Source organism: Drosophila albomicans, chromosome 2R (assembly GCF_009650485.2).
Source record: "Drosophila albomicans strain 15112-1751.03 chromosome 2R, ASM965048v2, whole genome shotgun sequence".
Lineage (NCBI taxonomy): Eukaryota > Metazoa > Arthropoda > Insecta > Diptera > Drosophilidae > Drosophila > Drosophila albomicans.
This window is the reverse complement of record NC_047631.2, coordinates 31,380,092-31,395,716: the sequence shown is the minus strand read 5'-3', so window position 1 is coordinate 31,395,716 and position 15,625 is coordinate 31,380,092. Positions and strand designations below refer to the sequence as shown.

The 15,625-nt window shown below is 36.6% G+C and overlaps 1 protein-coding gene across 3 annotated transcripts in view; it reads left to right on the top strand.

The window, feature by feature from the left end:
- Nucleotides 1-2,665: 2,665 nt before the first annotated feature.
- Nucleotides 2,666-15,625, top strand: part of LOC117576611 (5-hydroxytryptamine receptor 2B) — a 27,797-nt gene continuing 14,837 nt past the window's right edge. For 2 of the 3 annotated variants that reach the window (XM_052007326.1, XM_034261512.2), the window contains exon 1: nucleotides 2,666-2,979. The gene's annotated coding sequence lies outside the window, so the exon portion shown is untranslated. Of the gene's footprint in view, nucleotides 2,980-4,759; nucleotides 4,859-15,625 lie in introns of those variants that run through there. The other variant, XM_034261511.2, reaches the window with a different exon arrangement.

The window sequence follows — 15,625 nt, the reverse complement described above, 5'->3', positions numbered from 1 at the left end:
GCCAAGTTTTCATACCGCTTTTGTTGCTACTTAATGCTGCGTTTGTTTATTAAATAAAAATATTTGACACAACTTTGCCGTATTCCGGATTGGCCGCAACCAAAGGTGCAGGTCATCATGCAAAGCGTAAATTCGTTTCGTTTTTTTCGAAAATATATTATTTTGATGACCAACATTAAAAAGCAGTCGTTAAAACAAACAAAATTTGTTAATTTAATGGCCAAGCGGCTTTATGGAAAGTTTTCGCTTTTCATTTTTCATGCTCTCTCTTCAAACTCTCAACTTTTCACTCGAATTTTGCATTTTTAAATATGCAAAGTCAGCATTCGGTAAACCTAATCGCAGTTGGCAGCAACAACAACAATGATCTAATCCTTTTTGGCCCGATGCAAAGCATAATTGCTAAGCAGACCATGCGGATTAACTGCGACTCGATTGTTTTGGAGCAGCGAATTGTAATTCATAATCATGTATGGGGCTTAGACCAACTGCAGCTGCGGCACAATAAATAAGTAACTAAGCCAGAACAGAGCAGGGCAGAAATACACGCCATATCTGTTTACAGTTTGTAGGTGTCAATGTTTGTGTGCGAGCGATTGAAGCAAGACAAAAACCATTAAATAAAACTGGCGCTCAACCACATCAAATTGCTATTGTGGTTACTGTGGTGTGGAATCCCCCTCCGACGCCTTGGCAATGAAATGTGACGCTCGGTTTCAACAGCGGCTCACATTACGCATACGCCACCGAGCGCGAACACATTTCGCAAAGTTGTGCCGGCTTTGTTTCAATGACGGATATTTTTTTTTTTATAGCCTGGCGCCTGGCACGTGCCTCGTACAAATATGCAACGAAATGCAACGAATGCTTCGAGTAAACACACAGAGTGGAAAGCAACAGTTCGTGTGGCAAAAGGCAAAAGTGGCTTGCAATGTTTGCTGAGCTGCCAAAAACCAAATAAATATATTTGAGGCACGTAAAATGGACGCACATGATGCGATAAGTTTCTCGCTTCCCTCTCTCCCTCTCTCTCTCTTTCTTCCTCATCTTCGAGCCACTCATTCGATTCAATTCGGAGAGTAATAAAAGCCGCACCCGAGTAAATACAAGTTATGGTCCACTTTTGTGCGCTGCGAAAAGGCAAGCAAATCCTTCATTTGCTTTGTGGCAAGTTACGTATACGCAGTCCGTGCATTGTGTGAGCTATTAAATACAGTTATAAAGCAAGCAAAATATGTTCATATCTATGCCAAAGGCAAAGAACGAGAGGCGAGCACAAAAAAAAAAATTTAACAAAACAGCCCATCAAATTCCAAACACGTTCATAAAATACACATCAACGTACCTTCACTATATACAACTGCCTGTTCAGAGTATATAAAGGTATGTACCTTTGGTTGACACGCCAAACTTCTTCTTTTTTTTTTTTTTGGCGCTTTTCAATAGCGAAGCGCAACCAATGCACGTTTCAATAAATTACATTAAAAGAGGCAGCAGCTGCCATTGGTCTTCGATTGGCATTGTGCAAATTTCCATTGAAGCGAAAAAGAAAAGAAAATTGGGAAACCCAGCAAACAAATTGTGGCAGCCACCGCAGAATGCTTTAAATCAATTAAAAACTAAGCTCATTCCGTTGAACACTTTAATTATCACAACAGCCAAGAGCTTCAGCTCTCTCTCTCTCTCTTTGTAAGAGTCTTAGAGCAGCCCGTGAACTGCTCAACTAATAACCAATGATTATTTTGCTCGTTGTGTCCATATTATTCATTCATAAAACACACGCCGCACTCTATGAATCGCCACAACGCTGGGCACGTACCATGTTGACAGCCAAAGCAGCACGCACGTGGCGCCTGAGGAGGTCTCCCACTCTCCCACTCCGCCCCTTCGCCTTTGGCGTTCCATCAAACGAATCCCCTTAGGCCCATATTGTGTGTGTGTGTGTGTGTGGAGCCTCCCCACAGTTGGCGCCAAGTAGCAGCTGCTGCGCGCCAAGAAAATTTCCCAAACAAACGCAAAAACAGAATTTCCCTCTGTTTCGTTTCGACCCGACCAACAAAAGAGAGCGCAAGCTGTCGACTCTCTGAGAGAGTGGAAAACGTTAAAGCAAACGTTGACGTCGACTGCGACTGCGACGAAGCAGCAGCGACTGTGACTGCGACTGCGACTGCCTTTCACTGGCTTTTCAGACTCAATGGACCAGTTTGGAAAATTCGCACAGTCAGTTTGTTTTAAAATTTTGCCGCGTTGCGTTCGCCTGCCAACAAAAGCGCTCGAACTGTGCCCACACAAAATCAAATCAAGCTAAATACTTTTCAAATTGCAAATTGCGCGCGAAAAATGTTTGCAAAATAAATAGAAAAATGATTTGATAAGTGCATAAAGAAGTAGAACGAATGAAATTTCGCCACCTCGTCAGCTTAAAATAATATTTAAAAAATAATAAACCAAACTAATTGCATTCACCTGACGTTGAATCACTTTGCCAATTTGCAACGCTTTCCGGTGGAAACAAAAATAAATATATAAAAATAAATAAACGAATTGTTTGCTGGCATAATCAACAGTTGCAATTTTAACTAAAAATAAAAATAACTTAAAAAAACGAAAATATTATAAATAGAAAAGTTTGAAATTTAAAAGCTCCAAGTGATGAATTAATTTATTTCCCCTCAGTGAATGAGGAATGCTAGTGAAGTTGATGAATTCTCTCTAAAATCAACATAGATTAATTGAAATGTAAAGTGCTCTTCATTATCTGCGGAATAACATTTATGCAGACAGAATTGAAAATGGAAAATCAAACATAGAAAGAGGCAAATTCTTGGGCCTAACACAGACGTTGCTATAGAGATTAGAAGGGAATTCGAGCTCGAGAGATTTGCAATTAGTTTAAAATAATATATACTAAAAGCGATTTGTGTGGACTTTGCAATGCATGAGACATCATGAGCCACATTCTCGTATTGCAGTCGATATGTGAGTAAAGCTATATAAGGTGCTTACCTAAATTGCTTGAAACTAATTTATTAAAATTTATTCAGTTCGCTTCTTTTGTTCATTTTCAACAATAGATTTGTTTTGTACTGTAAGCAAAACAGAGTAGTTAAATTCTATTACAAAACAATTTGTAAAAATAATTGCAAAACTATTTAAAAATGCAAAAAAATATGTTCCAACCTCGTTACTTAATCATACTTATAAAACGTTCATTATTAGACGTAATTCTTAGTGCAAAAGACTTTGAAAACCACCTTAGCAATCTTCTTAATAAGAATTCTATTACTAAATTTAATGAAGCATAAAAAGAATGAGAGACTTTTCATCTACGTTATCTACAATTACTTAGTTGGATATATACTAAAAGCAATTGTAAATACTAAAACCAATATCTATGAATAGAGCAAAAATACACCAAAAATAAAAGCATCTTAGCACTATTCCTAACTAATTATATTACTAAATTTATAGTATTTAAAATAAAGTATACAAAGAAGGAGAGACTATTCATATCAGCCTCAAGTCAGACTTCTATAATTACATAGTTGGAAATATACTATTAAATACTAAAATATACAAAAAACGCCGATAATAAAAGCACCATAATAATTTGCTTAATGCGAATTGTGTTAGTAAAGTATAAAAATAATGAGAGAGTATTAAACTCTGCCTCATGTCAGACATCTACAACCATTTAATTGTAAAAATATCAAAAACCAATATTAAACACTAAACCCATTTAATATATATAGAGAAAAAAAAAACACATAAAATAAAAGCACCTTCAAAATTTGCTTAATAACAGTTCTATTACTAAATTTACTGAAGTATAAATAGAATGAAAGACTATTTATTCCAGCCTCAAGTCAGGAATCTATATTTACTTAGTTTGAAATATGATAAAACCAATACTTAACACTGAAACCAATATCTATAATTGGAGCGAAAATAAACCGAAAATAAAACCATTGCAATTCACAAAATAAATCATATTTCCAGAGAATTTTAATATCAATTTCATGGTGTGCCACAAGAAATTGACTTCCGTAAAATTCGAGGAATATTCTTTACTTTTCCACAGAATTTATCGGCAGAGCACTGACAAAGTTTTATTTTAATTGTCTCTTCTAATTTGGAGTGTAAGCGAAGCGAAGGAGAACTAGTTAAATTCAGAATAGTTTTACGATTGTTGCAAGTGCTTAGCTCTGCTTAAATTGTCGGCACGTGTGCAGGTTGTTAATCAAGCAGAATCCAAAAGAAAAACAAAACAACACAAAAAACGAAACTAAACTGCAAGAAACGAAAAAAACAACAACAGCAGAAGCTAGAGAGCACACACAACAATTTCAAATGTAAATTAATTAAAAATTAACTCGAAAGTGTGTGTGCGTGTGCAAGTGTGCAAGTGTGCGTGTGTGTTTACACATACATGAAAAGTACAAATAAAAAACGAAGCAAAAAAATAACGAAAAGAGAAAGAATAATGGCGATGTAAATAAGGTGTACCGGAAGGAAGCCGGCGGAAATCAAAGCAACGCCTGCATAAAGTAAACTTCGTGGTGTCCTTCACTCTCGAACACTCTTCCTCTCCCCTCTCCCCTCTTGACTCTCTCCCCTAAGCTCGTAACCAGACTGCCGTTGATTACGTAATTACATGAATGTAAATTTGTTGCGCTAGCTTTGTTTGCTGCCAGCAGCAAAAGGAGAGGGAGAAGGCAAAGTCACGAACAATTAAGGAAAGGCAAATAGCACGAGCATAAAAATGAAAATGATAAAGGAAGTCATGTTTTAAATGCGCCAGCAAATGACACGAAAGCCCGAGCAACAACAGCAACTACAACAACAACAATAGTAGCAGGTGCGTATACGTATTCTTGAGACAATGAAGTGCAAATATGGCAGTATTGTGTTTCATTAGTTGAGAGGAAACTAAAAAAAAAAACAACGTTTGCTACTTAAGCAACCACAAAATGTAAAATAAGTCAACTGTCCGCACACAAAACAAATGCAAAAACAATGAGCAACAACAACTGTCAGACAGAGATTTATTACCGAAAAACCCCAAACCAAAATCAAATGTTTACCTTTTTTAATGTCCTCGCACCTTTCTGAGGTTTTCCTCAGTTTTCTCCGTTTCCGTCGCACGTTATACGCACATTTTCTTTAAAGCCCTGTCAGGAAATTAAACTATTAAGCGAAAACTTTTAATGACACCTGTGAAAGGTGTCGGCAGAGATGTGTGTGTTTTGTCATTAGGGCGAAATGCAAAGTCATTTACTTTTGTGGCAAATGCCATAGACGTAGTATCCCTGAGATAAGTGGAACCAGTAAAACTTTAGTGGCAAATCAACATAAAATGCCGTTGATTACCTCAAGTTTTTGACGCAAGCTCTATTGCTGTTTGGATGTTTGGCTGCTTGGCTGCTTAAGTGCTGTCAGCAACAGGCATGGAACAACTTATCGCAACTTGTGGCACAAGTGTTGCCACCAGAAGTCCCCCAATCGATGCGATGTGAGCTGTGAGAGGTCAGCAAGTAACTTTGCCAAACTGTTCAGATTTTGTGAAGCGAGTTCCAAGTACTTTCCTGCCAGCAAAATGTGTTTTACAAATATTTTTAAAATAGTTTGCCATCAACTTTTGATCGATTATGTAGCTCAAATGGCTTAGCTAATTGCAGCATCGGATAAAAAAGGAAACTTTTAAAATACATATTGATTTTATTTTTTAATAGTTTTCGATTAATCGCATAACTCAAGCTGAATGAAAGACATTAATATATTTTATACAAATATTTTTACAATTTCCGAAATGACCTTTAGACTTTAGTATTCCAATTTAACGCTCCGTGCGTAATTAATTAAATTAAACGCACTTAATCTTTTTATTAACTTTCGGGCGCAATGAATTCTTTCGTAAATATTTTGAACATGCAATCATCAGGCAGACTAAGTGTAGCCTGCAATAATAAGCGAATATATAGTAAAAGAATATAAACTGTACACACAATATATCATGGGCATATTTCAATTTCAATTTCAATTTATACGCTCCACATGTTGATTTATATTTTACGAGTTATTTATATATCTACTAGGGGAATACAGTATTATGAGTATGAGTATTTGCATTAAACTTAATTCATTCATGGCGCCCATTCTCAATGATCTCAATGTCTGCCAGCGGGCCACATAAAAATTTAATCGTTATCGTAAATGTTATCATCATCGAAAGCTGCATAAATTGTACTATATATCAAGATTCCAGTTGCGTGCCGTTGAGTTGGCCAATCAAAAGTGACGAGGTAAACAAAATGCCAAATCAAAACAAACACAAAACATCAAGTGCTGAAATCAAACAACAACAAGTTGTAGTCGAGCCTAAGTGATGTCTGTAATTAATCGTCTTTTGCCTGTTGACTTTGAGCAATTGTGCGAATTCTTATGCGCAATTTGATGTTGAGATCTCCCACGATCTCTCCCTCTCTCTCTCTCTCTGGCTAATTGATGGCTTATCACTTAATTGGCTGGCGTGTAAATTGCTGAATGGATATCGAAAAGTCATAAATATTGTGCCACGCTAATTGAACAAAACAATCAACATTGAATTTCAGACTTTTGTCGTGACTAACTATGCGAAAATATTTCCCTCGTTGACGATTTGTCATCCTACTTAGTTGACCGCATTTATCGGGCCACTTGACAGCAAACATCTTCGCATGCACATTTTATTGCCTATCTATACTATATTTATTTATTTATTTAAATTTATCTTGCCATGCGTACGCTGCGACCGTCGCGATGGCCATCAAACATTTTGTCTCTGAGCAAATATGCAAAATGATTGACAGCACAATTAAGATACCGCCGTCGCTGCCGGTGAGCACTGAGCACAGGTAAATGCAGGCGATAAATGTGCCCCAACCGGAAGAGAAGAGAGGAGGAGGAGAAGGGAGGGGAGCGATGCACGTGCCAGCTGCAGCCTTATATGGCTGCAAATAGTTTCCAGCTAGATACGCAAAACATCTGTAACAATAGACGAACTAATGTGTGTGTAACCATCAGATATAAATATATAGTATATATAAATAATATTTATACTACGTGTATTATTTTAAAATTCAATGCGTTGCACTGCGCAAAATACTTTTAATGCCAAACGAGCATATTTGCTAACCTTATTTGTTTTATTTGTTTGTTGTTTTATTTAATTACAATCTAAACTGCAAATACGGGCGTATTTTTTATTTCAATTAAAATGCGATTTTGATTTTAAAAAATATATTTTTTCATTGCTTTTGCTTTGTTGAAAACCTTAATGAACGATTCGTTATTTTTTATTGGTCTCATTTTGTCACTCAGCGCTTTGTGATATGTTTTGCATTATCATTAGAGTTATTTACAGTCTTTGAATTCTTTTCATTTATTTATAGTACCATATATAAATACACTAAAAAAATGTAATAAAATCAAGATTTTGATCTTAATACCAATAATTTTGATCTAAAAAGTGCGTCAATAACAAAAAAATCCTAATGTTAGAAAGCACATTTTGAAAACATTTGTTATAAAACCCAAGCTTTTAATAATAAAAGGAAAAAATCGTATAGTTTTAGGAAAAATAAATATAAGAAACACATTTTGATTTCAAGTACATTTAACATAAGTCCGAAAATTTTATTCATACCAGAGAAAAATCTTATAGTTTTAAAACCAAAAATCTTATTATAAATCATAAAAAAATATTACATTATTTTATTATTTTTTTACTATTTATTTATTAGTTTACCATTTTATTATTTAATTAGTTATACAGCTTATGTTAATCAATCTATTTACGAATTACTTATCATCGATTTGCGCAGCATTTGAACCCAAGACCTTCTTCTCATAGACTTCAAGAATCCAATGAAAGAATACCCTTAAAGCTAGGTAAAAACTTTAATGAAATTTCAATGGATTACAGAAATGTATGTATAACCTAAATCTAGTATTTAGTTCTTTTTGAATTTCAAATTTGGCAATTTTCAAACTAATGTTCCTAGTTTTAGGATTTAGTTCTTAAAGTGGTCTTATTTTAAGATCTCAATTTTCAAGACGAATGTTCTTGATTTTAGAAATTTGTCTTTTTAAATTGTACTATAAATTTTAACTATTAGAATGTGTTCTTTAGGTGGTCTTATTTAAAGATTTAAATTTTTAAGAATGTTCTTGATTTTGGAAATTGATCTTTATTTTCAGTGTAGTATGAATTTCTCTATTCAAAATAATACTAAGAGAATAGCAATGTTTATTAAATTATGGCGCCTTAAATCATTATGATTTATCTAATGGACATTTTACCATGAAAATTGAAAATCTGTTAACCTTAATAAAATCACAACATTGTACGCATTTGCTTATAATTGCTCACAAATCTAACCCCAAGCAAGTGCTTATCCTTATCAATGCTACAAGTGATGCATTTGTCAAACGAAAACCACACACACACAAACAGAATGTGACAAGCCTAATTGATTGGATTGCTCATTTAATGGCTGTAATTGGAATTTAATTGCTTGTAAATCTAAATATTATATATATTACATTTCGTTTGATATACGACTGCGTGTTGATGTTTTTATGCCTGTGTGTGTGTGTTGTAATGTCGTAAATCATTTGATTTTTATTTAAATTTATTACTTTCACATGTGTGTGTGTGTGTGTGTCGACTACTTGTTAGTTTCATGCCTGCGGGCGTCGATAAAAGGGCCGAATAAACTAGGCTGAATATTTTTGTATGCATGCGTCGACCACTTGCTCTTTTTTTTTGTTTTTTAACCTTGGCTAAGTGCCAGCAAACAATATAATCAAAAAGAACACAGAAGCCAAAAAACATGAATGACAACAACGAGAGAAAAAAAAAAAACAGAAAACACAAACACGCGCCGATATGGGCTATTTTCTTTTTTCTGCGCGCGTTTTTTTTATGAATACGTGGCGTATGAGCAATGTTGCGCGCGAATATGCCGTTTGCATTTGGAATTTGGCCTACCTGTCATTGCCAATTCTCAATGAATTGCAAACAATGGCTGAGTGAATGTTTGAGTTGATTTGTCGATTTTTGTTTTTGTTTTCTATCTTGTTTTTTTTTTGACTGACTAATCTTTGTACTCTGTGTTGAGAGCAGGCAGAGCTAGCTATCTGTAGTTTATAGTCGTTCTTTTTGAGATTTATGGCTAGAGTTTTCAATTGTTTTCACCACAACCGGTAGCTGTCAGACAGCCAGCAGTGTATACATGTACTTAATGCCCCCGAAGCACTTGTAAAACTGTTGAAAATTGCGGCAAGTTTCAGAATTCAGTTTCAAGTTGCAGTCGTCAGTAAATCAAAGCGAACTTCTTGCGGTTCGTATGTGTGCTTTCTGCAAGGCAGTTTCAAGTTCTCGACCGTAAATCTGTGCACACAAAATAATAAATGGCCACCAATCTGTGACTCACAAAAGTTGCCAAAAAAAAAAAGCAAACAAAACAAAAAAATGATTACTCTACATAGTCGAGGGAAATCAGAGCAGAGATTTAATGCTTGCCACTAAAAACTTGTTAATAATTATGCAAATTGCTCGAATTAAATTCCAGTTGTCAGCCTTTAAGTCGACTATGCCCACTAAGTCTCCCCTCCTCACCCAGAATAGTCGAGGTCAAGTGCCGCCAGCTGCAGCTATAGATTGAACACTCGTCGCTGACCAATGACAAAAATCATACTCTTGATGTGCTTTGATCGAGTTGATGGCTACAAACAAATCAAGTTTTGTTTTCTAAATGCAACGAATTACAATGCAAACTGATTTTTCGTGTTTGTTTTTGTCACACAAAATCAATTTGACACCAAAAAGCAAAAGCATTGAAGAGGAAATTCATAATTGGTCGAATTCAATGTGTGTATTAAATTCTTTTGTATTTGCATTTAGCCAAATGCAAATTCACCATTTAGATTGTCAAAATATATTCGGTTCATTGCATTGATATTTTTATTATTCGCTAGCTGCAAATAAATATAGATATTCGACTGTTGACAGCTGGCAATACTTTGGCCGTCTCGTTGATGCCGTCTATTGCTCTCCAGCGTGCCTGGCATATTTATGGCAAGACAAAGAGAGACTCTCGACTGTCAGGGGACTCACATTTTTCGATTTGAACCCCGGGTCAAAGAGCGTCGCGTCGTATCAGTAGTATAATTGACTGACAGACCGGGATTAATAGCCATGCATATATATATCTCTCTATATATCTATTAAGATATGGCCGACATTGCTCGTAACATTCCGTATCTTTCGCTGAGCATCGCCATAAAAGCACACGAGTTATTAGCAAATTTCGTGCCAAGCAACGTGTTCTTAAAGCAAGACAAACAACGTTGTCGCCATATTCTGTGGCAAACTTTGCTCTTAATGCAACTATTTTCTTTGCACAAAATATGTCGAAAGTTGCAGCTGCCTCAGAATACTTATGCACACACACACACACACAGAGAGAGGCAAAGACATAGTCTATGGGAAAGTTGTTAGACCAGCTCAGCAGTCGACCGTTAGGGCAAACATTTATAAAACACTTTTGGCCATTTCTCTTCATTAACTGCCTGCTAGGCGTAGTCCGCAAAACCAGCTAGGCGGAGGACCTCATAGCCAAGTAACTTGAAGGCATTTTGTTGTCCGTGTTGTATTTGTTGTTGTTGTTGTTGGGGCGATGCGACGCGCCGCTTAATGAAGTTTTCACACAAATTTCTCGGCAATTTCACTGTCGGACATTGTATAATTGATGAGTTCTGACGCAGCGGCGACACTTTTGACAAATCACAACGCCTGGACAAGTTGCAATTAAGCTCGTTGTTGTTGTTGTTGTTGTTTTTGTTGGCGTCTCCGAACGCGCGTCTTTTATTAATAATTTGCAATCATTTTTCCTTTTTTGTTCCCCCTTTTTTTGGGTCGCTAGCAAAGTGTTAATGCTGATGTGTTTGGGCTTTACGTTTCGTTCTGTTTCGTTTCGCTTCGCCAAATGAGCAGCAATTTATTTGTGTAATTGAAGCCAACTGGCTGTCGTCGTTGGCTGTTGGGGGCGTGTTGGCAACATCTTGTATGTGCAACTAACTGAACATGACCATAAAATGTTGACAATGCAGCGCCAGTTTAAGCCGCTTGAAATGCAAGTCAACCGCAACGCAGCAAATGCAGTGCACCGTTAATAATTAATTACATAATTAACCACAAATTAAGCCACACACGACTGACGCCAACAACAACAACAACTCGTGCAAATGCAAATGCAATGTCAACACAGTTGGCCAACAGCTCGATAGCTCGATAGCTCGGTATAGCAAATAGATCTTGCAATTGATCTTGATCTTCGTTAAGCGATAAGACTCGCTCGGTTTCCTGTTGAGTGCACATCTCAATAAAAAAAGCTAAAAATAACTTAACGCTCACAAAATACTCACTCGCATTTAAAAAGTTTTAATGCAAAAAAAAAACATATAAAAAGCTAGCGAGTATCAACAAATATTGTGTTTCATGCAAATATTATTTTTCCTGTTTTCGCTGTAGTTTATATTCTCTCGCTTCCCACTCGCTTTATTGTTATTATGGCTGTCACGGGCTGCGTGTTTTCCGCACCATGAAATGGCTTTCTATGGTATTCATTTTCTAACTGCGGTCGAAAAATCTCTCTTTAAGCGCAGCGCATATATTGCGTATACGACGATTTAAACTTTCGGTAATTCCAATCACTTTAATTCCGCACGTAGCTTGGCATTTGAAATGCATTCAATGCATTTAATAACAGTCAACAATATGATATATATTCATTTCATTTAAGGTAAATACAAATCTATAATTAAACGCACAAGAATAAATACGCCATAATTAACGAATTTTGTTATTGATGCTTATTAGTTTAATACCCGCTACCCATAGTATAGAAGGGTATTATAACTTTGTGCCTGCAGGAAATGTGTTACAGACAGAAGAAGGCAACTCCGATCCTATATATTGCACACCTTGGTATATTTATACCCGCTACCCATAGGGTAGAAGGGTATTATAACTTTGTGCCGGCAGGAAATGTATGTAACAGGTAGAAGGAGGCATTTCCGACCCTATAAAGTATATATTATATATTCTTGATCAGCGTCAACAGCCGAGACGATATAGCCATGTCCGTCCGTCCGTCTGTGTGTCTGTCCGTCTGTCCGTCCTTCCGTATGAAACACTGGATCTCAGAGACTATAAGAGATAGAGCTATAATTTTTTTTCGACAGCATTTGTTATTTCTGCACGCAGATCAAGTTTGTTTCAAATTTTTGCCACGCCCACATCCGCCCCCGCAAAATCAAAAAAAAAACAAGCCTAATTTAAAAGATAGAATTTTGGTATATACAATAATTACTGTAGTAGTTATGATTCCTGAAAATTTGGTTGCGATCAGATAAAAATTTTGGGAGTTATTAAAGAAATACTTTTGTATGGGCAAAATCGCCCACTTACTAGGGCTCTTAGTTGCTTTGGCTGACAATCTGGTATATTGTGCCGTATATGGTATATTTTGAATGGTGTACTATATCGATATATGTACCAAACATACCATTTAGTATATTTTTAGTATTTTTAAAGTATTTTCGATATATTTTGAAAATCATACCGCAATATTTTGCCTTTATTAAAAAATGGGTAGCGGGTATCTCACAGTCGAGAACACTCGACTGTAACTTTCTTACTTGTTTAAGTATAACTTTTGGTATATTTTTAGGGTTAGGTTTTGGTGCTGATATATTTTAAAATGAATACCGCTCAGTTTTGCTGTTTCAGGTATCTCACAGTCGAGCACACTCGACTGTAGCTTCCTTTCTTGTTTTCAATAATTTGGTGTGTCCTTTAATAAAGGCAACTTTGTCATCTAATTCTAACGAGCTGCAGCTCAGGCTTTGTAACACGAATTCTGGGAACATTCTCAATGGAATTTCAAGTTGATTTGTTGTGGGACTGCAGCTGATGAAGAGCTGCATCATTATTTTCAGCTGTGACACATAGACGAGCGGCTTAATTATGCCACACTACAGCAACACACACTGACTAAGTACTTTGCATGTGTGTGTGTGTGTGTGTGTTTTGGGGCGCTTGGTCGCATCTCCTTTTGCACTTTGACTTTTTGTCCCGACTGTTGCTGCAGCCAGTTTGCAACAATCAAACAAAAGTTGGCCGCTGCTCGTTGCTCGCTGCTGTTTGCCTGACGGCGACTCATTAAAGCGCCATCCACAAACACACACACACACACACACACACACACACACATACACATAGGGATAGCAAACAACAAACAGAAGAAGGTGGAAAAGTGAAACCAGGACAGGCCAAGTAGTTGCCTTTGCAGCCGGACTTTAAATTGCAGCGAGACATCATTAAAGCCCCCGGCTGTTGCCTCCACTCCCTGACTTTAGAGCGAGTAAACAGAGAGAGAGAGAGAGAAAGGCGAGGAGGTGAAGAGGAGTAGGCACATGATTGTGGCCGCCACTCAAATTAAGTCGACGAGAGTGCTGTCAAAGCAAGCACATTATATATGCATACGAGTGGAGCAGCGTTTTGCTGGCGACCCCGTCGCAACTCCTTATGTTTAGAGCTCGTCTGCCACTGGCAGGCGAACAGTGAAGACTAGTCAAGTGTCCAACCCATTGGGATCGAGTAAAATGTCAGCTGGTCTTGTCACCAGATTACCTGCTGGTGACCTGGCGAACTTCCGCCGTCTGCATCAGTCTGCCATCAGTTTGCATTCGAGCGCAAATCCAATCAAAAATAACTTTCACTGCCAGCGAAACCGCAGCAGCTGCTAAACAAAATTGCGAATTACAAACACACTGCTGCGGCTAACCAAAAATACTCTAAGCGGAAAGCACTCAACAAACGAATTTTAAATGCTCTAATGTGTGAGAGGAATTGTTGATTGTTTATTTTAAATGAAGTAAAGCTTTTAATTAGGAATGAAAATGGCGAGGTATTAAGATGTGCGTTTTTGAAAATCAATAATATTTGGAAATTTCGTAAACTTATTAGATCCATTCTAAATATAATAGAGTTTATTATCAATAATAATAATAGAGCAAGAAATGCATACAATTGTACCTATTATACATATGATTATTATTTAAATTACAAAATAATTTTAACTTGATTTAGAATTAGTTTTAGAAACACTCAAGAAAGAGAAATGAATGATAAATATTCCTCGTCTCATCTCCACTCAGTTTTTAAATATGATATATAATTTCAGCTCCGAAATATTTTCAGCTAATAAAGACATAAATTATTGCCACTTAAATAAAAAAGAGTACTATAGTTTTATAATTCTTTTAGCAAATGAAGTTAACGAAGTTTTGCCCATTTTCTTATTTGTGAATATTATATAAAAAATAGTACTATATATTTATATTTTTTATTAATTAAAGACCGATAAACTTGCAGCCTTATTCCACCACAATATCTACTTAATCTTTAAATAGTTTTAGCTACATTTAAAAGTAAATTTGGAATCCTCAAACCAAGATGCAAAAAATAATCTCCCAAAAATGCACGAAAAATTTTATTAAAATTTTGATGTCATTTCTCTTTTACTCATTGCCCAATTTATTTTTTGCTCTAATCTGATAATATTATGCATAACAAACTGAGTGATACATTCATGCGTATTTGCATACCTCGATACGCATTTTCAATTACAATTTAATTCCATGTCAAAATAAGTATGCATAGCTTGCCTTAAGCATAATCAAAGATAACGCAAAAAGTCTTTGTATGCGTTATTCCAGAGCATGCATGTTGCAGCTTGCCATGTGCCACATTCAAATTGTTTGCCATCCGCTGCTCGAGCGAAGTGTAGTGTATGAAAGGCGAACAAAGTGCGTTCCATTTATTTTCATTTTTGACAAAAGCAAAAAATTTTTCATTTTACCAAACGCCAAATTGCAAATGTCGGGGTTGCCCAGAGAACAAGCGACTCTGCATGTGTGTGTGAGAGTGTGTATGTATGTGTGTGTGTATGTGTGTGTGCGATGACTGCTGTTTGATGGCCACGCCACGCCCCCGAGCACTCAACAACGCTGCCTTTGTTGCGGTTGATTGGCCAAATCACTTGCATACTGAATGCGCTTTTTAGCGGCACTCTGCTGCTGCCACATGCCACATGCCGCATGCCACATGTGCCACCCATCCCACCCAATGCCAGCCCGCACTCGCCGCATGGAAAATAGTTTGGCAAATATTTTGTGATCAAAAAATATTACAACAATATATTGCAACGTGGTTTATTGAGCCACGATGCGGCATGCTCTCAGAACGTTGCGATACAATTTGTGGGCAAAACTTTAAGCGCAGCGCAATTTAATTGAAATTTATTAAACCAGAAAGTGGCAAAGCAGCTGCGGAAAAGCAGAAGAAGAAGTGTGGCAGGCCAGTGTCACGCAGCTGTGGCAACAGCATTTGCATAAATCTTGTTGTGGCCTGGTGCATTTTTAATTAACCCTTTATGCAGCGAGAAGTCGCCAAGTGTCGAGCTAGCTATGCTGAGCTAGCTAAGTGTGTGTTTAGGTGTGAGTGTGAGTGTGCATG